Source organism: Varroa jacobsoni, unplaced genomic scaffold (genome assembly GCF_002532875.2).
Source record: "Varroa jacobsoni isolate VJ856 unplaced genomic scaffold, vjacob_1.0 scaffold_1238, whole genome shotgun sequence".
NCBI classification, from domain to species: Eukaryota; Metazoa; Arthropoda; class Arachnida; order Mesostigmata; family Varroidae; genus Varroa; species Varroa jacobsoni.
In genome coordinates, this window is record NW_019214140.1 from 1 (window position 1) to 24,381 (window position 24,381).

Here is a 24,381-nt window from a genome sequence, read left to right on the forward strand (position 1 = left end):
ACCTATCTGCTAAAGCGGCCAATAGCACATTCGTGTGCACTGTACGCGCCAGCCACAAATTTGCTTCACCGTTCCTTCTTATTCGGTTGCACTGATCCAGATAACCTCAAATGGCGTTCCGACTGCCGACATCCCGCCTTGACTTCCACCTCTTACGCCGCTCCGGCGTTGTCTTTCATTCACTCAGTGGTATTCGGTCCGGAAAACGAAATTCGGTCGATGGCCAAAGCGATCCGAACAAAGCCCATAGCGAAGACCCGCTTCGACCCACAGACCACCCTCTCTCACGTACTTATGACACTGAAAGTTATAGAAAGCTTAGCATAATTTTGTTGTGGTCTAATTATAAATGGCGCACAGGGCTAGCAAAGTGGTGGGGTCAGACGGACGTGAAATAGGTCGATCGATACTAACACGAATTGTATTTATATTTTGTTATTCAATTAAAATCCTAAAAAAGATGTTTTTTTCTTTTTTATAAGGTGCTTACTTGGTACTTTTGGCATTATTTGACTTTCGAGCTAGTATATTCTTACACGTTTATATATAAATTAAAGGGCAGTCGATTTCTAGTATTTGATCACATTTCAATTTTAGATTCATGATATTGTCACAGTTGAGATGTTCATGATTATCGTGAAGATCGTGGGTGGCATCCCAAATCACTTGTTGCTTATAGAATGGACCCCCAAGGGACCGATAAATGTACGTAACGAGTTCGTACGAATCTAAGGCTGTTTGGGATGAATATTTTCTGTACACAAATTGGAGGATGTAACAATTCTATTATACTTGATATATCATAGGATCAGTTTATCATAAGCCCAAAAGAAATACTTACGTATATATACAATGCAGCCGAGAAGACAATAGTGTCTTACGTTTAGATCTTTTACATCGCTTCATATTGTGCCTATAAAAATTGCAGCTGTTGTACAATTAGCTCTTGATAAGGAATGTGTCCATATGGCTAAGGACGAACTTGCCTTAGCGAATGTAGGCGTTCTTTTCAAGGTGACTCCATATTCACATCCCGCGTTTAGACTGGATCCACTAACATGTTCCCTAAATCTGAAAAGATAACTTGCAAATAAAGGCCAAGACGATTTATCGAAGTGGAAGCGTCCACCTGACACGATCCTACCTATACCCGAACTTCTACTTTCCTGTGAAAGCTGCTTGACCCAGCATCGTTTGACAGGGTAATGTCTGCCTGCTAAGTTTCCATGTTGGGAATAGATTTTGTTTGTTGACACTTTTTGGAGTGGCATCTGTCGATGCCACCCATTGAAGCGTCTTCACCAACATTTACGATAATTTCCGTTATAGGGTCGCGTCGTATCTTGCCCTTATTTTTCGGCTGTGCCGGCTACTGTCGTCGCTGAAATCTATTTTCAAATCGCGTTGAATAGGATTGAACCTTCTACCTTTTACTGCTGATTTAATACTGTTGATCAGCAATCACCCGCGACGTGGGGGGTATACGAGTAACTGTAGATGGTAAATAGGCGTATCCGGTGTCTCAGACAACGTTAATTATTTATCGTGTTCGATTTTGCGCAGAAATAGATATGCGATGGTAGGAGTGACAAGTGGCGACAAGTGTGCGAAAAATCATGTATGAAAGTACGATCGATATTCAAGCATTCCAAGCATTACGTATGTATTTTAGCTTGAGTCAGTCCCTACTGATTTTAATAACACAGAAACTGTAACGTTTTTATACACCATTTATATATGTGTGTGTGTGTGCATAAAACAACACATAGACATCGACCTTTGTGAGTATCAAGTGATTTTCTCCATAAAAAAATAATTGAATAGACAACAACAATCTTTGACGCCATCCTTCCACCACGAAAACGTTATCGATAGTGCCAAAAACATGGCGGATTAGTCCAGAAATATCATTATGAACATAGGCACCACTTCGGCAAGTATAGAAGAGTGTCTGACTTATGACTGACTGTCATTAGTACACTGCTGATGGTGGTCCATATGCACGCATTTCATTCTTCAATGACCTAATCGTCTGCCCGTCGACTTTTAGTTCAGTTATTCCTGCTTTTCATCGTTCGCTTTCGCGACATAAACAATGTGGTTTGTGTCAAAAGTAAATATTGTATCCCGTTTCCGTCCACAACCGCCCGTTCTATGCTCATGGCTGCTGGAGCCGTCGCTGCTATATGACTTATAATAGCGTTGAGAGGTTCTAGGCAGCGGAGTACCTCCCGACAGCCGTCTGCGCAAGACATCAGCCAGCAAAAACAGCGGTGCCAATAGAGCGCAGTGACTGGAACACATGAACGGACGCCACAACAACGTTAAACGACTACATTTCAGAAGGATCAGGTTGTTCCAGGAATTTTCTGTCGAATAGTACAGGTTCAGGAGAAAGGGAGGCGAGAACGAAATAGAAGAGATGTTTAGCCATCATCTCTGGATTCGACGACGCTGTCCAGGATGTTGCCAGTGCGGTCGCGTCGTTGAATCCACCCGTCATCTGGAGCCATTCGGCGATCGTGCGTGTGCTGCTATGACCGTCGATCTAGCTTCATCACTTATTACTGCTGCAACCGAATGACCAGTAGTTCATGTAGTAAAAGCAGTGCTAACTATCATACCATGTTTACCTTCCCATTTTGATCTAACCATCCAAATTGTCTGTCGCTGCTCGACCGCCAGCGAAGAGAGCCGGCTTCGGCAATAGGAATTGCATTGAACGTCGCCGTTGTTGGTTTATACTCCTTTTCGTACCACAACCATAGCGGGAACTGGTGTTTGCCGTTTGTTGTGGTAGCATAGCGATCGAGCACGACTAACTGCAACGACAACTGTTAGCAACTACAGCGGCGATGCTTAGTCTGGACGGCCATCGCCGGGCTTGCATCCATGGCCGCGTTCCGAACGCAGGCTGATTTTTTCAATGAGCGGCAAGACGACGTCAGAGATAGTGCGCTACAGCTCAGAGAACGGGTTGTAGGAACTGCCGATGCTGCTGCTACGGCACCAGCAATGTTAGCGCTGTAACTCGAATAAATAGCACTAGCAAGAATTGAAGTCTAGAGTAGACTAGCAGTGGAAAAAGGCAGTTTGTCTTTGTATGGCCCCTTCGCCACAGTCAACACTCTGGCCTAGCCCTCCTGGCCGTACGCTGTAACATAGAATCAAAGGCAGAGACAGCGAAGCGTTGAAGAGCAACCGCATCGAGCACAACATCCACCGGCTGTTTTACCAGCATCTGCATTAGGAACAGCATCAGATCGATACCCCATCACCACCAAACAACAACAGGCGCACGTATGAGCGGATTTAAACCGCATATCATGTCTTTAAGTTTAGTGGGCAAACGCGCGGGGGCGGCTCACGTAAACTGCACAGCCCAAGCCATTCTCATGCAGGTACCAAGGAGCGAAGCTGCTGGCAGGGGCAACAGCAACAAATTCCTAGCAAAACACATTGACTATAGGTAGGGCCGACGTAAAAACAGGCCACAGCAGCTAAGGTCCGCGGTCTGCCGTCGCTACAGTCGTTGTTATCAGGATTCCGCTGGCAGTACACCACCCATAATAAGTTCTCTACGCGTTTCTTGTTGCCACTCGCTCATGTACTGCCCTACGCTGGTCGTCATAGTGCCGCTGGTAACGGAGGCTGTGTTCACCGTCATCGCCGTGGCACCACCCGCTGTCGGCGTTAGCAGAGAACGTGGGGAGAGAGAGAAAAAGGAAAGACGACAAATCCGACAGATGTCGGGCTTCAGATCGTCGCTCGCCTTATCCGCCAGAGCTACAAACACCGACCAACAGTTACAGTCGCGTCGGATCGGATCTCTGCCGGTAAGCCAAACTGCGGGTTGATGCTCCACTGCTTCGCGATCGTCGCCGCTGCTGCTCTATTGGGTGGTTACCGCTCAGCGCCGACATGACGCTACGAACGCTGCCGTGGTTATTCTGCTCTTATGAGCATTGACGACGTTCGCTTCTGCTGGTGCCTTCTGCTACTACTGCCGCTGCTAGCGACGCTGTCGGAATCATCGCGGCGGCCGACGCCAACGCTGCCATTGCTGTGTTTAATGGCGGCTGCTTCAGCTACTGCTGTCGTCGTTCTAACGTTTTCGGTTCGCCCAGTCTGTCTGGCCGTTGTCAGTTGGCGACTTGCCATTGCCGAAGCAGTGTGTCGCCTTCCGCTGTGCGATCGAGTTTAGGATAGTGTTGTGCAGTGGGCAGAATAGGGTGGTTACTGATGTGTGTATGGCAGTTGCGCTGGGTGCAACATATTTGTCGTTAGTTTCTGTGAAGCTATTGGCCAAAAAAGGTACGAAAAAAAAATAAAGAACTGTGTATCGAATATATACCTGACCGTGTGTCCTCTAGAAATAGACAGCCGAAGAACGAGGCCAGAAAGTGTTCCGTGGATTAAGGGTTGCCTCAAAAGGCCGAAAATTCGCAAAGCGGAATCGATCGGAGTAAACAGAGAAACTAGTGAACGAATTCAGCGAAAGATTCGACAAAGGGCGTCTGTAGCGGCGTGCATATATACAGACGTAACAATATCAGTACAACCCTGAGTTTTAGGGCGATTTCTGCTTATAACTCGCGGTGACTGGGTTTATATTGCCCAAATTGCATGTAAACAAATGACAAGCGGGTGACAGGTCCAAGTTATGTCACAGTACAGATTCAGGCTATCTCATAGAAAGCGAGCTGCTCAATTGAAGGAATTTGATCATGCTATAATAATTTAAGAGTACACTCACAGATACTTGCCAATGCTATTAAAAAACAACGTTGTCAAGCGGCAGCTAGAGCTTGAGAAGCGCGGCCGCAAACAGTATAGCGTCAAGACGTTGTTCGTCGAAACGAAACACGAAATATCAGTTAACGTTAACGAAACATTTTCGTTTTTTATCTTAAACGACAACGCTTCTCAAGCGGCAAAACTGTCGGAGGCGGACAGCTACATCTGCCGGTGATGAATGAACTCGATCGTATTGACCGGCAGTAAGACGTTGAAACGTCAACAATAACAGCAACGAAAACAACGAGTGCTTCATCAACGAACGACTATTTGTCGCCGCAATACTGCTCGGGGTTAGGAGTGGTCACTTGGGATAGACTTCGAAAAAGTGATTTATGCTGTTGCTACTACTCGAAATATTACGCCTTTAGGACTTCGTGACATAACCGAATGGGGTTGCGTTGTGACGCCCGTAGGAGGACAAGCCAAAAAAGTGAAAAGGAAAAAAAACGGTGTTAGTGAAACTTGCGGAATCGATTGAGCATCGAACGGTCAACGAAGTTCTCAGGGAGTGTGATACCAAGAAGAAGATACAGAACCTTTATTTACCCACTACCCAGGTAAATGCATATATATATATACACACCTGTTCGCCGTGATACGTTAGATAAGTTCTTTGTGATTTTCTTGTCACCAAAATGAAACTTGTGCGTTGCCGACGTGAGTTCGGCCCCTGTATTCCTGCTAGCTCACATCCACCCCTGACCACCTCCGACGATAGGGTCTGATCATTTGTGATACGCGATTTTGGAGGCTTTCAGGACCAGCCTAAGAAACTGGGAGGTAAGATTCGCGGAGATCGATAGGGATTTCTTTGCTTCGGGCGCTATGAGGAACCACGAGTGGAAACGGTCGAACCGGCTAAACCGATATATCGTCGTCCGTTTTGTCGTGCATGGCTTCCATAATAGGCTCTGCAGGGAAGCAGGTTTCCACAAGCTTGACGATATGATCCTGCTCCAGATACGAGGAAATAATGATAGATAGACGTTGATAGAAGACCGGCCATTGCCTCTGATATCGTACTTAGGACATTTAACAAAAATCTCTTAAATTAGTTTCATAAGCTCAACAAGGCTCGTACAAACGGTATGATGCAAGACGGCACCAAACACTATTGTTGTGTATACTGTGTTCTTAGCCTATACATATAACGTTGCCGGTTACTACCAGCTAAAGTGAATGTTAAATTGAGAAGGCTGAAAGCCGAACTAGCAGAAATGTTTAACCACTCAACATTGGCTGGAGGGGCACTCTTACGTCTATGGGACAGTTTCCCTATGATATCAAATGCGCTGGTCACCAAATTTATAACGGCAGCAATCATAACAATTGGTAATTCACTTGGTATAAGTTAAAAATAAACTATATTAAAATAATAGTGCCCATTAAAAGGCACAGTAGAAAACGTCATCAGAGAATAAGCCATTACGCAAAGAAATCCAATAGTAACTCAGGTTGATATTCGACGCATGTTTGAATTAAAGCAGAGGTACGTAATTGAGTCCTGAGATAAGCGTGAACCTATCACCGTTCTTACGATACTAGCAAAGATGATCGGTACAAAGTTTGAGGGCTTGGATTTCCATCTATCTATCTATCTATGTATGGTGTATATATATGGTAGCAAAACATTTATATCTATGGGAAACCTAAACCAAAACGCACTATACCAAGTGAGACCTTGTCAGCCTTCTAAGAGACGCTTGAAGCTGTTCCGCCTGTGGCCCTGTATACTTTTGTAGATGCACTAATACAAAACTTCCTCAATAAGGGAAGCGCGGCAGGCGTGTCCACGCTGCTTTAAGAATGATTAATTTGTTCCAGCGAGTACCCAACAGCCAGGTAGCAGTCTAAACGTCGACCAGACATTTTAAGTTGATCCTACGCCAATTCGATATAATGAGATTCGGTTCGTGATCGAGTGTTGACGACCTCGTCATTATCACCTACGATAGTTCGACTGAAATAACGTTGTTAAATGGGCCATTTTCTAACGCCCAGCCATGTCTATGTACAGTGAGTCCAATGCTAAAAACGATCTAGCCATCCATACTCGTGCATAACGTTGTTCGTAGGGCATCGTGGCATTCTTCCGTATATTGAAGAAGAATTATCTTCATGTGATGAGCAAAATGCCGTCTTGTAAAACCATCGTACAGATCATATCACGATCAAGCTTTTTCGATTTGTCTGTTAACTACCTGAAATATCACTCAAAGGCGATCACCCAGAGTAAATGACCAATTTATAGTACAGATTCACGTATCTTCCCAACCACTGAGTGAGAAGCATGCCATATTTTGATAATAATATTATGATAATCGACAGTGGCATATTATTTACTGAACCACAACTATTTTGATTGGTAGCTGTGTTAAACTATTTCACGCTGGATCCCTGCAGCAGGACTTCTTAGAGGTTTGCCTAGATAAATATATATATACATCGCCGCTGCCCATTGTGGTAATATCTGGTGGAGTTCCTGTCGACCATGATCGTCTTTTTTGTCGTCAGGGTAAGCTTAATTCCTTCAATTTGTACTTAACACTTGCTGGAGCACTCCGTTGGTTTTTTAGCAATTAATTTGTCCCGATGTGCTTTCTATCATTCTCTTATGCGTCCCTTCGCAGGATTCTCGAAGTTGAGCGAAAATGACCTAGAAAGAAACTTTAGACAATACAAAAGCTAATAGTTTATGTATAAACAATATTGGAAGTGGAGCAAGAATTTCAATTAATTAGAAGATCTGCTACTAGTGTAACAACCTACTACTATCGAGCCAACGTGAAAGAGCTAAGTAAAGGCCAAAGGCAGCGGCGACAAGGCCGTTCGCTTCCGGAAACCTACGCACGGACCAACCGTAAACGGAAGTGAGATTTGTCCCCGGTTGACGTTTGCTTTATCCGAATTCGCTCTCAAACACTACCGCGAAAATCGTGCACTAAGATCTGAGATGACGGAGCACGAACGTGCATCTTGTACACGGTAAAGATTAATGAATGTTTAAGATAGGGTGAAAGCGATCGAATAGCAATTTGGGGACAAATATAGAAGCTGTTAGGATACGGAGTGGTGTTCATCATTGCCCCTGCAACCATTTGCCAGTCCAATTAGGTTCTTGGAACGGACGTTACTGCAGGCTTTAACAATAAAAGGCTCTATAGGATATATACATATGTGTGAAGTGCCATTTTCACCAGAATGTTCTTATATGTCTACGAATGTCTTTTTTCGAACTTATAGGAGAAATTAGGGAAAACAACGTGCAATGACTACGTTTCTTTGGACAACAGAAATACCCATGATCTTTCAAAATTTAATTTCTTAATTAATTCAAAAAGGCTACAGTTATTATCACTGTTACCAAATTTACGAAAATACTCTAAATTAATGATGGCATTAATGTAGTCTCTCGGAAATCGACACGCCTTTTCCAAACTGAAATAGATCGAAGGGTCGTACAAAGATATCATGACCTATCTTCGAGATTGTACTTGAATATGGATCATCGTCATGGTAAAGAGAAGGTGGTGAAGTAGCGTGCTAATAGGGAACTTCAGGCCGCTGATAACAAAAGACAGAACGTGCCTACAGATACACACACTCACACATATATCTATATGTAGCATCTTGACGTTTTTCATTGGCGAACCAGCAGCATATTCGTCAATAGGACCCGCGTTTTAAATTAGCGAATGTGTAATGCTTGCACACGGGACTCTTACGCTATGCGTAGCTTTTGCCACCAGAGGAGTGGACTGAATGGGTTCGGGCATGACGTGTGGCATATTGCGTGTATGCTCCGAAGGACTACCTGAGGACCTCTGGGTAACTTAAGGATATTCACCACTTTATGCCCATTTAAGAATGTTGAATGCAGTACAAAGTGGCACTATTTGTTTTGAGGGTCTCAAATTGATGCGATTATGTACGATATTCATCATCAGACGATATAATATATTGCGTGAAACGGACCTTTTCACAGGTATTTCAATGGGAATATCACAACGACGTCTGTCATTTTGAAGGTTTGTAGTCGTTGACTCGTCCATATGAACGCTTTGGGCGTAAAATATGCCTGTGTCAGCTCGTCTTTTATTGTAACACAAGCGTTCCGTCGATGAATCTTGAATCCAAAATCGCGTTTATGATGAAGCGCCCACACATGAAGAGGAATGATGGATGCGTCAAACGGTGGGTATCCATAACAAAAACCTACCTTCTTTTTATTTCCACTGCTATTTTCATTACTTTTAACCTATGGCGCAATATACTATGTATATAATAAGTAGATTCTCCCCTCTTTACGTCTCGAATCATGGATCTCTTGCATGTTGACGCAGGCGACCTCATTTCTGGTAACGGAAACGAACTTCAGCCATTAACATCTTCAACATTTTCTTCATATTCGATGCGAATCCTTTTCGACTTAGACATAACCCCTAACGATCTACCGAGCTATTATTTCTTCAATGAGACTACGCTCATTCAAGTGTTTTGACCGTCTGACGACACCCGCTGCCGTATTCAAGTCGGTCCAGTTAGTTGTGATGAGTGACAGACTGGTAATTTCAGACCCGGAACTCAATGAATAGTCTCTGTTTTTAACTATCTGGTCGAAATACACCGGCAAGGACCTTGACAAATAACACAATGTAAATCTCTCTGAGCTGATGGCGAGTCCACTAATGACAACAAGGCCAGCAGCAGCGGCTGCAGGAGCGATCGCATCAGTCAGGAATAACTGATACCGTAACATAATAAAAATTTGTCAAACAATTACAGTAGCAACGAATAACGTTTCGAGGGATTGTCTGCCGATGCATCGCACCAAAAAGACAAAGGCAATGCGAGAAAATGATTTACGCTGTATTACGTGTTGTATATTATACAACAACATCGAAAGCGTACGTTTGACGCGGTAATCGCGGAAAGAACAAGCATCTGATTGTCCTCACTCGATCAGACAGAACGCAGTCGAGCACCGCGTCATTGCTACTGGACGCAGAATCGGCCGTTCCTGACGACGATCACGACGGCAGAAGTGGGGGCGGCAGTGAGTCCGAAGTAACGATGGTCTTCGCACCGGTCCTGTTAGCGGGCGGAACCTGCTAAAGCGCTCGAATTCGAGCACTAACATTGTGCAACGCGGAGTATGCTTGCCGACAATTCAGCTGCCACCTGATATCAAAGCGTGCTTCTTCGGCAGCAGATGCCGGGAGAGTCGATCTCCAGAGCACAATGTTGATCTGTTAGATTAGACTATGAATGAGCCATAAAGATAACTCTCAATGGTGCAGTGTGAACAGAACGGGTTTCGGTCAGTCCTCACTGACTGACCAAAATTCATTCTGATACTTAATGATCAATTAAATAGGAAGACGGATGTCTTAGAGTAGCGTCGAAAAATTACAGGGTATACAGAACGCTCACGTAAAAAGACTTCTACTTTTATCCGCGTACTGGTATCCGCGTTCAGCGGCTAACTGCGATTAAAGCTACAATCAAAGTTACCGATTTAAGACGAAGTTGGTACTTAGACAATGTGAAGAATATAAATATCTTCAAATGAAATCACGTCTGCCAAAAGATGCTAAGATCGTTATCTTAGCATCTTCTAGCGCTATGGTTCCCTACGCGTTGCAAGATGATCACCTCGCGTTACCTAGAGGAGATCAAATCTTTACGCAGTAATATAGGTGAGTCTGTACAAATCGAAGTCGCTGGCATTTTTTTCACTCAAGGTCCAACGGGACTGATTCAGCATAAAATTATACTTACGTTTTTCCTCGTAAATCGAGTTCACTAACATGGAACTACTACACGACCTGTCCTTTATGAAACATTACGACCCCACGTGCCCAAGTTTATTAGTCAGAGACAATTGTAAGAATAATTCATGTGTTCCGCTGTTATCTTGCAGTTTTTTTGCTTCTCCATTAGGAACACGTTTTTCAACCTAGGCGGCGTCCACGATAAGCGATGTCAGTATTTCGGGGCCGCGAAACGAATGCAATGATGGTGTGATATGGATCATGGACAAACAGAGAAACGTACTATAAAAATTATTTTTTGACAATATAAAACTTAGAACTTACTTTGCAGTAGATATTTGTAATATGGGAAGGTACACAGAAGAATGACTCAATAAAATATCTCAAGACTGTTCTGTCTTGTAGAACAGAATAGGGCGATAAGTTAAATCGATTTCTTATTTATCCAGTATCATCAAGCGTCCGTGACGTTGTTTGTGACCGAGCTACACCGTGGTAAATCCATAGATCATTTCGTTTACGGATGCGATCTTCGTCGAAAACAGTTCTGTTTGTGATCATTCTAAACGTATCCCATATGAACGTCGCTCTGACGATGCAGAGACGATTTCCGCTGCTGGTACTTCTGCCGTAGACTGCTGGGGCTGCCGTGCACGTTGTGGCTACGGGTTTCTTTAAACAATTATTGGACCGTAACGTTACATGGTAATCTGTTCCAGTGGCGCTCATCGAAGATTCGGAAAACTTACTTCCGCATAGAGGTTTTTCCACTACTAAGTAAATAGATACATCAAGTTTTGTGTACGGAACCGCTATTAGTTCTTATGTCAGACGGCTTTTCCCTCTAATTGCAAATTTGAACCAACTATCCATTGTCGGATTTTAATTATTTAACCCAATTTAAAGGTCCGCCATTTTCATCGCATCTCTATCGACATGTTTGCACGTGAAAGAGCTGTTGTTCCTTAGTCACAGGTGTATCTTCTTTTTTCAGAAATACATAAATTGATTTGAATTTGTATATCAGGTCTATGGGACGGTCAGACTGGTATCCTGCATGAGTTTTGGTTGACCGCTCACAGTTTTTTAGCGATCCGACAAAATTGGAAGCTCAGATCGGCAACAGTAGACGCCTGAATTCGTTTACGCTCTTATTTTATGCTAACTTTGTGACGCGCGTACGCATTACTGCGGAATAACGACCCTTATATGTTGAACTGGATGACTCTGCGGCCGTTGCACAATAGACAACTGTGATGTTTCTCGGCTTCTATTCTGAGCTCTTTCATTAGAGGGGATAAATGAAGAGCCTGATGTTCTTCTAGCCGACGATGCAGGCAGATTGCCTCTTGTAGGAGTTACGTTCGTGGCCACAAAGAAGGACCATCTACTAAACAATGAAGCGAGATTTACGGTGGCAGTGGGGTTGCGACAACAGCTATAGACCGGCCGGCTATTCAAAGAAAATATGTAATTTTGGCCACGACAACAGGAAGTGGCTAATCAGAACAAGTAAATTGAAAGATAGCAAACTATGTACATATCTTGTAAATGGCGAATCTCCTAACCACTATTATAGAGTAAAAATGTATATTTTTTTTTTTTAGTTTAGCTTAATAGAATAATATAGAAAGGCCCAACTAGTGCCCATAGCTCCGCAATGGCCAAGCCTCAGGACGTATTTAAATACAGAATGTTGTTGAATAGGTTTTCCTTTAAAAGACGCATTTTGATCACTGTGTTTTTGTATTTAACTGTATTATTATGGCGGAGTTCTAAAAATGTTGATAAGTACCCATTGTTCTATCTCTAGCAACTCGTCAACTGGGAGCATATACTTTTTCTGATCAGATCCGCAAACTAGAAATCGAGGCTATTGTTGTGTGTATTTTCTATTTTCGTTCCGTGATCCAGTATCGTAAGTATATTCACTGCACGTATCGTCCACTGAGTATACGTATAGCACGACGTTTCTGATGAAAAGGAATAGGCAAGGTGGTGCAAAAACAACGACTTGATAATCTCTATATTAAAATGTACTGCTCGGCGCATGGCACCTTTACGAGGTACGTGGCAGTGCCCAAAACAGATTTGTCGGTTAAAAAAAGTCCGTGTTAAACCTAACATTTCTAGAAAATTCGTTGTACTCAAACCCATAAACCAACGTCATAAGGCTATTAGGATGTTTAATAAGATACTCCATATGGATACAGCAGATCGATTCCTGGCAGCTCACAGTAATGATATGTGCAGTAGCCAAACCATAAGTGCCCTACGAAAAAGCCCCAGCTCACGATGAGTCTATTAATGATATAGTCCCCCCCCCCAGTGAAATGAATAACATTGCTATAATCGATTACCCGTGAATGTGTTTTATGTCCTGCTGCATGCTTTCAATGTCCTTCTTGATACATTTGCACTATGTTTTTATTCAAAGCAAGTCCATGCATCACCGGATGCACGAATGTACCAGTGTCAAACTTATGGTAACGAACTTATTGAACGTAGTAAGTCGACAGGAGCAAAAAGCGACCAACCCATAGATACATCTCTATTGTACAATATCGTACGGGGCCATATTCGACCAACTCGCAAGTTCTATATGTTCTATATGCAGATCTATAAATGAGTACGTTATATATAACGTTGACATCTGAGACAAACACTGGTTAGATAAAAGTAAATGTGATGATCGTCTACACAATGTATTTACCCTCACGAGATTGATAGATACGGAGATTAAATTATTCCAACAGTCACAGCCGAGATCGGGCCACAGTTGCGTTATCGTTAATAGACGATATACGTAAGAAGAAGGCATGCTTCTTTTTTTTTTTTTTTTTTTTTATATTAGGCATGTTTTTTTGCTTTCTGAGTTAACTGAAGTTATGATTAAAGGACAAACTAATAGTAGTAAAGGAAGAGCTGAAATAGCAACATTGAAAGCAATACGAGAATGATCTATACAAAAAAAATGCATCTAACTTACTATTTATAGTACACAACACACCATGGAAAAATACGTGGGGTTCACATTTCTTTAGCAACATAGATCAATATACTAACCAAAATATCACAATTATTGATGCATTGGAGGTGGAACTTCTGAAAAATCTCGCTTCGGGATTCATTTATGTTCAAATATGAAGCGCTGTTGACGTTAAGTTTTTGCAGAAATACCACTGATAACGGTTACGTTTAAATAATGCGAGTTACAGATAATGATAATCTGATCCTCGACTTCATGTGGGATCCAATATTTGATCAATTTAATTAGAGATCTTACGTAAGAATTGAATGTGTGAATGAAAGCACTCGACACAAACGACTTCATGTACATACACAAGTTGCGCAATACGTATGTGTTGCCGAAAATCGAACTTACTCGAAGTTAGTCGAAGATATTCGTCAAGCAAGTTTGCGAATGTGAATAAAATTATTAAAATTAAGTTACCGTAACTATGCGTGTATGCTATAGATCAGATAGCAGAGGCTCGCATATGTGTGCATAATAATATGCCTGTTGTATAAAAAATCGGCCTACCGGCTGAAAACTCAAATTTATATGTCTGTCATTCCCTCTATTTAATTTATGTGGTTTTATATATCCATCCCTTTAGGGGATGTAAACTAGTATAGTTTTGTACGTTCTCTACGATTCCATTGAATCCACCTCGCTCTAGTCCATATCTTTCTGACGCAAGGGAGAGATTGTGCCGTTTTATACAGTCATTGTTACAGAAGTTCCGCTCCTTTTCGCGCAGTATTAAATGCTGCAAGTTAATATCGTTCTTCTCTATGTTTTGCAACTCGCTTTAGCTTTTACGAAATCGTCGGTTCTTCGTATGCCTCCCAATAGACCATCTTCAGACCCTCTTTGAACCTTTGTCTTTGCCCCATTTTAGCCCAATATTTATCTTTTTTCATCGTACGTTGTTTCCACTGCAGCAAAACGCACAGCGCTGCTAGGGTTTCCAAACACCCTTAGGTTGTTCCCCCAGGATGGGTTCCCTTGTAGTTTCGCCTTAGCTTTACCTAGTGCTCGTCTATTTTGCGTTGTCTCGTAAGCAGTACGATATGATTGTATACCAAGTAACAGCAGCATGGGTTGTCGGTACCGTATTCGCGTGAGACCAGTAACGTCAACATCAACAGGTGGAAGATCGAATATGGACTTAGCCGCACAAATGTGCTGTATCATGAACCTGGCTAGTATGTTCGCTGTTAGCAAAACGAAATAGGTTAACTTTTACTCTAGCATTAAAAAGGTAAAGGGAAAGGCCGGCGTCCTAGCCTGTACTTTTCCACCTGAATTGCCAACGGAGAAGTAGGCCTTAAGCCGTACAAGGAGTTCGTTGTTGGCAACGACCGGTCGTTTTAGGGCTGCCAATCGAGCTTCGACTGACACTAGGAAATGCTAGGTAACAGTAGGGTTGGCCGCGGTGTCGGATCAAAGGAGTCGGATCGTCTTTTTTTTTTTGCCACAGCTGCTACGACTCGTGCCGATGCTGCCCACGTCAACGCTGTCTCCACGCCGGAGAAACCAGTAAGCCCGCGAGTGAATAGAGTTTCGTCTCGTTCGCACACTCACAAAAATGAACGTAAGGAACAGCGTATCTGGAAGCAAGCAGAAAAAGTGTACCTGGGGAATAGGGTATGAGGTACAGGGAATTTTAGCGCTCGCGGCGACGAAGGCTCCTGTGGGAAAATGGGAAGAGATAAAGTGAGACACAGCGCAATTCTTGCTGCTTCGGATGTTACTCGATAGCGGGTGCAATAGAAATTCCAGCAAGCGCTTCACTGCTGTGCGTGTGATTGAGGAATGAGTATGTTAGGGTTAGAAGCCTTTCCTGGCCTTGATGTCCTCACCTCAGCATTCATACTCTTCTCCTAGCTCCCATACTATTGAGAGCAATCAAGAAGACGAAAGGAAAAGGACGGAGAATCAGAATCGCGCATCGTATAAGGAATAAACACAGTGGGGGAGGGAGACACCCTAAACCGACGTATCGATGCATGCACCGAGGGGACGCAACCGCCCGGTCACTACCGATTCTTGAACCATGTCGGTTCGTATCGAGAGAAAAAACGACTGTAAAAAAGAAAAATGGAGCTGCAATTTTCACGTTGCAATTCTTCAACTGCAGCTGGTTGGGTTTGTTGCTTTAGCCCAACAGTCGTTCGAAGGCGTCTCACGGCAAACGTCAGCCCGTCCCCCTGCAGCAGCATTATGCTTCCGATAGGTCGATCTGTGATTGAGACAAATCGACGGCTTTCAAACATAAAAACGCGCTCCTCTTTTGGCCTGTCACGGCGATGCAATCTTGTAGCCTCCATTTACTTCTCCTAGTTCTCGGAACTTACCGGTTCCGCGAAGCCAGACGGAAGTTGTCCGAACAAAACAGAATTCGTCCTCCAGCGATTTGCGTACGTGCCGCTGGCGCAGTAATATGCATTTCGTTTAATGTTATTTGAGTGCCACTACCTGTTTCAATTGATGCTGCTGTTCGAAGCATATGCTCGTATAGAAGATTCCCTGTTTTCATGTACCGATATTGTATCTACAGCTCCTGCTTCAGCTGCCATGCAACGTGCAGCTTGTACGATAACACTAGGTGCATAGTGACCCAGTGTCGTCTGCTTACGTTTTCCGCTGTTGTTCGTGTTGTATGTATCCAATGCACTAGAAACGGAATATTCGAAAATATAGTTTTTGGAGTTCAGTGGACAACAAAGGGCTTGGGTTAGAGCTTTCCTATTGAACTGGTATCTGCTATAAGCTCAGTTAACTATATTCACCTTGAATAAAATATTATATATATTATATATGCTTATTTGGAAATTTTTCATCGATTTCACGCGCAGTTTTATGGACGTCATGTTAGCATTTGCAAGTCTATGTTTCCTATACATTCACATGATTGCCATATTTAGAAAAATCTACCTGTGCACATATAGGCAACAGTGTTCTAGTTGTTATAGCTGTTTTGGTCTGCATCGGCTTTATGTGCGGTATCGGTTTTGAAGTCTTTTCAGTCGATTTAATATATGCGAGACGGACGAGTAATGCTCTCACAGTGTCCAGGTAACATAATTGTCAATGACATTTTGTTTTTTAACGAAGCAACAGTAAGAATACTCTGCGAGTCGGATGAATGAAGGACCTAAATATAGCCTGATTCAATTAATAATTCCTCTTTTACAACAATCAATCAATTTAAAATCCACTGCCATCATTGCCAGCTCGTACGCCAACATAAGAGATATCTTGACAGGACTCCTCTCAGCCAAGAAAATACCACACGACATGACGTAGTGGGCTACGCTCGGACTCTGACGTCAGCTTTTTTTTATAAGCCACTGCTTTCTTATAAGCGCTCCTCTCTGCTTATCATTTCCCTTTGCGGTTACGTCCGCTACAGCTTACCGATTTGCAGAGCTGGATACTGAATATCTTAGGACACGGCGGGCCATCCGGATCAGGTCAAACAGATTTAAGATCATGCCATCCGCAACTTATTCCCTAACCACCATCGTGCACCGTGTCCAATATCGTCTCTTTTAGACGATCGGGTCGTGTCTGTCTTATTGTTCTGAGAAGCTGCTTTGTACTTTGACATACAACAGTGGTAGGAATGGCAGCTACACAAACGAATGTATATATATATATATATTATAAACAAAGCGGTAGTAGGAACGAGCACTTCATACTCGTTCTCCCTTATTTAGTCACAAATTTGAAATTATTCGTAGATACAGACTACAACATTTAATCCATTATAATTCGGCGACGCTTATCAGGTGGGACGTTTACTCTACTGGTTCGTATCCTGCAACATCCAATAAGTAAAACTGCACGGTGTACTGTCTAGAACTCGTAATCTTTTCGCGTGGAGTGGGACTCTGTTGTTTCCAAAAGCGATTTACAGGATGGCGGTTTTTGGCGTTATCCTCCATGCCCTGTCGCAGGAGTCCGATCAAACAAACCCACATAATCAGGCTTCCGCCGTTTCAAAATACACTTTGTTGCCATGGCATTACTTACTGCGACTGCTACCGTGCACTCTATAATTCTTAATTTCTTCCAGCGAAGGAGTTGTAGATCCCTAGTCAAAGAAAAGACGCCTATGCGTGGCTTCCTTCCGCGAGTCGGCGCCCATTGCAACAGCATACGTGCACATGAGCTCTAGCTTATATACTTCTTTCCGGAACATAAAACACCATTAGCCGGCGTACGTTTTTGTTTACATCGAAGTAATCCCGATCCTAGGCTGGGAATACCAAGCCCTTTACTGATGTTGACTGAACTAGTTGTGATCCCATCGAGCTGATCCGACATTGTGTGTATTCGTTGAGGGTGAACTCATTGACCGTCCACCCTTATTGCAACACCATATTACCGCGACCCATCAAGGACTGGCTACTTCATACGCTCCAATTGATACATTGAGGGCAGTATTTTTCATAGCAGGCACACGGGTTTGGGGATCTATAGGACGGCCTTCGAGCCTTACAGTGCCAATGCACCTAGAGCCTGCCACTCTGATTCGCCTTGCCCTCACAACCACAACCTGTAAATGCTGCACGTTAGTACGCCTTCTTTCGTAATAATCACAGATGTTCCCACTTTGTTTGGTGCATCTCCAGGAGCGGCTGTTGGCCTTTTCTGGCGTATGGTCTTGGACGGCTCGAGCAAACTCGGCGTAAGAACTGACTCGTGAATAAAGTTCGCGAAAGTAGCCGATTTCGCGGTTCCTTAGACTAGACTAGCCAGGAACCCGATGAGTTCGAGTGTGATCCTCACCTCATTCAGCAGTGCTCGTTTAACACACACGAACCGTTCAAACATCCCTGTTTCTCCTCTCTCGCGACCAAGGCGTTGTTCAAGCGGCTTGCCTTCCTTTGGAAAAAAATAGTCATAGAACTACTCGCTTCAAAGTCGTCTCATGTATTCGTGTCCCACGCACGTGAGTACGGTCGCTCGTTTGGTACTATCGGGTCGGCCGAGCACACGCAATCTTCACCTTCAAATTCCAAAGAGTGCCCGCGTCTTCGGTTGGGTCTTGACAAACGTCAATTTCGGGGACGCTCTCCAATTCTAGTACTCGACAGTTCGGTGTTCATATAAGCAGATATCCCATTGCCTTCATCAAAATGCAACGAGTTTATTAGCTATCTTGTTGCTTGACGCGAATGAGTACTTCACAGCCATTTGTTCTACGCTTATCTAGAACTAGACCTGTATTCGTTCACATTTAAACTATAGTATGTGATTTTGTTACAACAATATAGAGAGACAGGACATTTTTTTTTAATGAGCAGTATGGCATTTACCAATCCGTTAATATTCTTGTCTTATAACTCGCAATATCGGATATTGTCGCTCCCATCAACACCTTTTTATTAGTGCTTGAGCTATGCAAGTAAAACAGCACGAGTTTTAATAATGCAATGGCCGATCGCACGCGCAATGCAAACGGTGATGATGCCATAGGTTCATGGAACACTCACTGATTAATTCTATGGATCTGACCAAAGCTGAAGCGGAAAGGAACTACCCTTTGGCTTGGATCGACAACTCTGTCGGAACTGTCGACTTCCGAAACTTTCGATGCCTATCTCTCAACTAGTTCACATCGCTGAAGCACTGCACTTTTATGGCATGTAATGGTTTATGTACCTTTTTGGGTTCTGTATGGAAAGCGATGCAGCAGAGCGGCAACCCGCCCTAAGCAGCCGACCGAGATGAGCCTGATCGTTTAATCGACCGCTGTGGTTGACGCTATAACTTTGACAGCGAATTATATACCGCTGAATAGAGACAGATAGCAGGTGGTGAATCCACGGTGAGTTCACGGAATGCAAAACCTTTAACGGATTCGGTCTTGTCTCGTCTTCATTGAAACTATCGACCCGTATAAAAAGTATTCTGGATGGGGGCTGGGGTGAAGGTTTCGTTGCAAGAACGATGGTAGGGGCGTGTGCTTCTTTGTATAAGGCAAAAACACGTGGACAAGCCTTTGAAGCCAAAAAAATGCCAACGGAAACGAGGAAAGGAATGCTTTGTAGAGATTCAGGGATCGGAGCGGACGTCCGAAGGTTCATGTGGAAGAATAAGCGACCAGGCCATGATTGGTGGCATCAACGGGCGTTGCTCAGACATAGTGGGGCATGATAGTCCTCCAGTTCGATCGTCGCTGCTGTCGATACGGATAGTCGTCTGAACCTAATGGCTGACACAGCTCTCACGCTCCAAGCACGTTCCCCGGGAAACCGAAGAAGAGACATCTCCGCCAACAAGCGCGGTACGAGGCTGTCGTAACACGAACCTGATCATTGTCTGCAGCCCCGGAAAAGGAAAGAGAATGAACGTTGGTACTCTAATATGGAACAAGGGAAAAAAGAGAAAGAAAATGCTCCTAACGCGCAGCGTGTACAAGGCGATACAATGTTAGAAGCAATAGCGAGAAGATTTCTGCTGTAGTCACGTGCACTTTGGCTAGCAGTCCTTCTTACATTCGACCTCTTGAGCGTATCGCATCAACTTGAACGACGGAATATACATATTTAGATATAAAGATTTATTATTACTACATTTTAAATAGGAGAGAGGGAAATTGCCTTATTGTAGGCATAATAAAAAGTGTAGGCAACATGGGTATCTTTTGGCTGCGCAAACAATACCCCTTGTTTACGAGATTTAACCAACGTCAATTTGCATATTGTAAGTGTCTCCGAATGTATGATCCGCTAAATTAAGGAGCAGAAACCATTTAACAGCTGAGACGTTCCAGCTGTTTACGAGCGTCCATGTGTCATAGTGATTGTATTCGCTATATTTTTATTTCCTTTGCGTTCAACTGAAAGCTTGCAGACATGAGTCTATTCATCAGTAAATGTCGAGTCTCCGAAACTGCCAGAATAAATATTCCAAAGGAATAACGCCTTGTATGTCTAATAAAACTAATCGCATAACCAGTTTCTTATGTGTGTTCTATGTGGGTCGCCCGTGCATATATGTCTAGCTCCCATCTGGCAGGCACGTCATTTGCTACCAGTTATTTTTCAACTTTACCACCCATTTTCTCGTTTTACCCATATTGATCACTAACACGCGATAAACCCATGGATTCCAACTCCACTACCTAAGTCAGGTAGAAGCTTGGGCTATCCGCGTTCGGTCTCCTCGATTCACGACCTTCTCCGCCTATCCGTGATCGTTTTTTGCTCACACACTGCCAAAAAAAGGTAAATCCTAAATGTTCCCAAAAGCAAACCCATACTGGAGCACTATTCTGACAAACAATTATCTTTCATTTCCACATCTCAATTCCGTATGCTCTTTTTATGTGATTTTTTATGTCTGTTCTATCTACTGAATCAGTGAATCAGCGAAAGGCGTTGCTGTCTTCGCCTCCGAAGGTCATAGTGCAGCGAATCATATACCGGCCTGTTCGTTCCTATCTACCACCGCTTCAGCTGTTGTCATATTGAAATTAGTCTCTGACACCTCCGTCTGATCTTGGTTACCCCTTAATCCAACTTCTTTCTGTCTGCGCCTGGTTCCACTTTTGCTGTCGATATTAACGGCAAGAGTCGTTTCCGACGAGATCTTCGTCGACGCCAAAGTTTTGTCTCCCTTGATCTTGGCCACCTACCTAAAAAAATCATATTTTTTTGTACTCCACGACGAACAGCAGCAGGAGCGCCAACAAGTATGCGTCTATGTGTTACGCTATATCGTCAGCTGGTGCCTTTACAGCCGTTTGCCAAATCTCTTACGTCATTTTACCCTTCACTGTGTACCCTTGTGACGTCGTATCAACACCGCCATGCTCTAGCATGGCGGTGTTGATACTTTCATCCTTGTGCAGGTTTCGCGATCCCATGAAATGCCCTTCTGTTCCAACGTACTGTTCTTCTATGGAGCGGAAATCACCGCTGTTCTCCTGTCAATCGAGCGCGAGCCTATTTGAAACTTCTAACGGTTGCTGTTACACCTCATATGTACATGCATTCAACACGCACAAACGCGCATATGTATATATATATATAGATGACCCTGATATTTAGTGCCATTAAATGACGGGTGCTTGTAGATTATACAGCATGGAGTATAAGGGTTAAGGCCGTAGAGTGTGTATTGAAATTGATCTCTAAATACATACAAATACAAAAGGATATGGATGTGTAGATTTTGCACCAGAATTGTATAGGAAATAGGAGGATGTATTATGATGGGAGAACCTAACATCCTATGCGAATATATGTTTATATGAAGTACGTGTCATATATTCGCGGTTACCCTTGAGTGTGGTATACAACGTCAGCTTGAAGTTAGTTTATCTGTGTTGACTTCGTTTGTTAAATTATACTGTACTACTGCTACTAGTAACACAACGTGTAGGATTCTGCGCTAAGGCCGCACGAAGGATCTTCGTTCGGCGACTCGTCAGTGCCTATCGCTTTTAAACCCACGTCTTCTAATTGAACTTCAGAACATTGCTTCTTTTTACTTTTAGAACTTTACTTTTAATTATCTATAATAAATCACAGCGTGTTTTAGCAGATGTTGCCCCAATATAGCTAAATTTAGTATTGTTGCTGCTGAACTTCTCCATGTCCTATTCAGAGCTCTGGCTAGGCCTTTTAAATGGTCAACAGCTTTTGTTACTGGGCGGGTCTCTCGAAGTTTGCTTCGAAGCTGCCTGAGTATTTAAGTAAACACATATGCGTAGCCTGTATTCAGTCTGTGTACTGTTTTTGGCTGCTATCAGAATAGAAAAGTCACAGACTTATTGCATATAGCATTGAAACGCTTGCTTTTCTCGATGGGACCCGTATCCTTCACGCAGGCATCACATAGGTGCCGAACTCGTTAGATCAGTTGGGGCAAATCTTTGTGTTAACTTAGACGGCTCAGACACAGGGAGTCTACCGGACGCTTTACCACTCGACTTTACTCTCAGAGTTTAACTTAGCTTGGCCGAAGTCAAAATAATGCGAAATAACTTTGTGTTCGAGTAGTTTTCTGATAGACTCAGAAGCAGATATACTTTCTTGAGTTTATAACGTGTGTGTATTACCTCAAAAAGAATTTCTGATTGGCTTGTGAGTGTTATTGTATTATTTCTCTTTGTGCGACTTATGTTCTTTCTGCGGGCAATGTTTAGCTAAAAAAAAACATAACGAAATACTGCACTGACGTCTCTCAAAATAGTCTTACATATTCGATTTAAACGAACGTATCCTATATATACTCGTAATGGCTTCATTTTTCGCGCGGTACATCGATGAGTAAATGACGATGGTGACCATCAACTGTGCCATTAGCGTTTCCTTGAGCAATTTAGCTCACAATGCATCAACTGTGATGTTTGGAGAATAAATTTCATGGACATTTTACAAAATGGGCATTGCACCAAGTGTTTTTCATTGCTAGTAACCCCTTCTGGTTGGGTTGTTGTATACAACTGAGGGTTCAGTTTAGTTTGAAAGAAGTATTTAATTAGCCATAACAAGTAGGCAAAACTAGCCTTTCCGGACCTAAAACAAGCAATATTTTGTCATTTGTAATAACTGACGATGGTAAATTGCCCCTCCAGCATAATAATAGTATTTTATACATGAAGGGTGCAAAAAAGGAAAAAGCTTCCTGATATTAAGTGTTCGATTGACTGTCAATGCCGGACCCGTTCTTCAAGGACGTTCTTCAGCCCTGGCTAAATGTCCATGTAAACAACAGGAATTGATCATGAATCTCTCAGTAGTCGAAATCGAGCGCTTCGACAGGAGCTATCCGTATTTCATTTCGGTTGCTCGTCTACGGTAATCAGTATTCGTTGCGGGGTCGTTGCTACATTTAGGCTACAATGAATTTTGCAATTTTAAGTCTCTTTCTGCTAAGATATCCTTCATTCGCAAAGCATCTTGGTGAAGTATCGAATTCGTAATTTCGCTCAAAACATTGAACCACACAGTTGTGGAACAGTGGGCCAATACCGTTTTCAGGAGCAGGACACATTATTGCGGATTGATAGATAATCTCTAATACTTTTTCAAGTCAGCGTTTCCTATGCGCTTTCTTTGGGAGGCACATTCAATCCACTTTTCCGCTTAGCAACAGCAGGCGTGCCACGAAACGAATAGAAATAAGACAGCATCTGGCTGAAACAAAGTGAAAATCTTCCCTCGGTACACTGCATGCCCACCAAGAACAAAAAGGATTTTCTAAGTAGAACCCATCAGAGGGGCAATTATTCGAATACAAAATAAGCTTTGAACATAAGATACTCCATGCGTAACATTTATGTTGTGTTCTCATCAAATCACCGAAGTGGTTACAACAACGCATTCAAGCCGAGAATAACTATGAAGATGGGGCGGAGCGGAGGTATGAATCCTGGACAAGATTTAGGCACCTATTTTCGAAAATCAAATGCCTATAATTGTTTCTACGAGCGGGCGGCATCGGCTCGAAATTGGTGTGGAGTACGAGGGGTGAACTATTAGTCTCAGAGACTGTCTAATGGAAGATTACCACCGTGAAATATTCGACGTATGCTCGTAACTGAACAAAGCTTCCATTGAACGAACAAGAAGATTGTCTTTTAAATAAACCTGCTGCTTTCACCACTCTTAGCACAGCTACTCGGAAGGAACTTTGAAGCTGTGAGGCTCACCGCTGTATATTAGTTGAAGATGAAACAATAATTGCAGGAATAATTGGACACCGAGGGAATCGCACGTAGGAGGTACCCGGAAAGAATCCACTTCGTCAGAGCGAACCCTGCTACCGCGGTGCTCT

At 43.1% G+C, this 24,381-nt stretch overlaps 1 protein-coding gene across 1 annotated transcript in view; it reads left to right on the forward strand.

The window, feature by feature from the left end:
- Window positions 1–3,737: 3,737 nt before the first annotated feature.
- The window catches only part of LOC111267907 (uncharacterized), a 112,546-nt gene continuing 91,902 nt past the window's right edge, over window positions 3,738–24,381 (forward strand). Inside the window, exon 1 of the mRNA XM_022846479.2 lies at window positions 3,738–5,357. The gene's annotated coding sequence lies outside the window, so the exon portion shown is untranslated. The remainder of the gene's footprint in view (window positions 5,358–24,381) is intronic.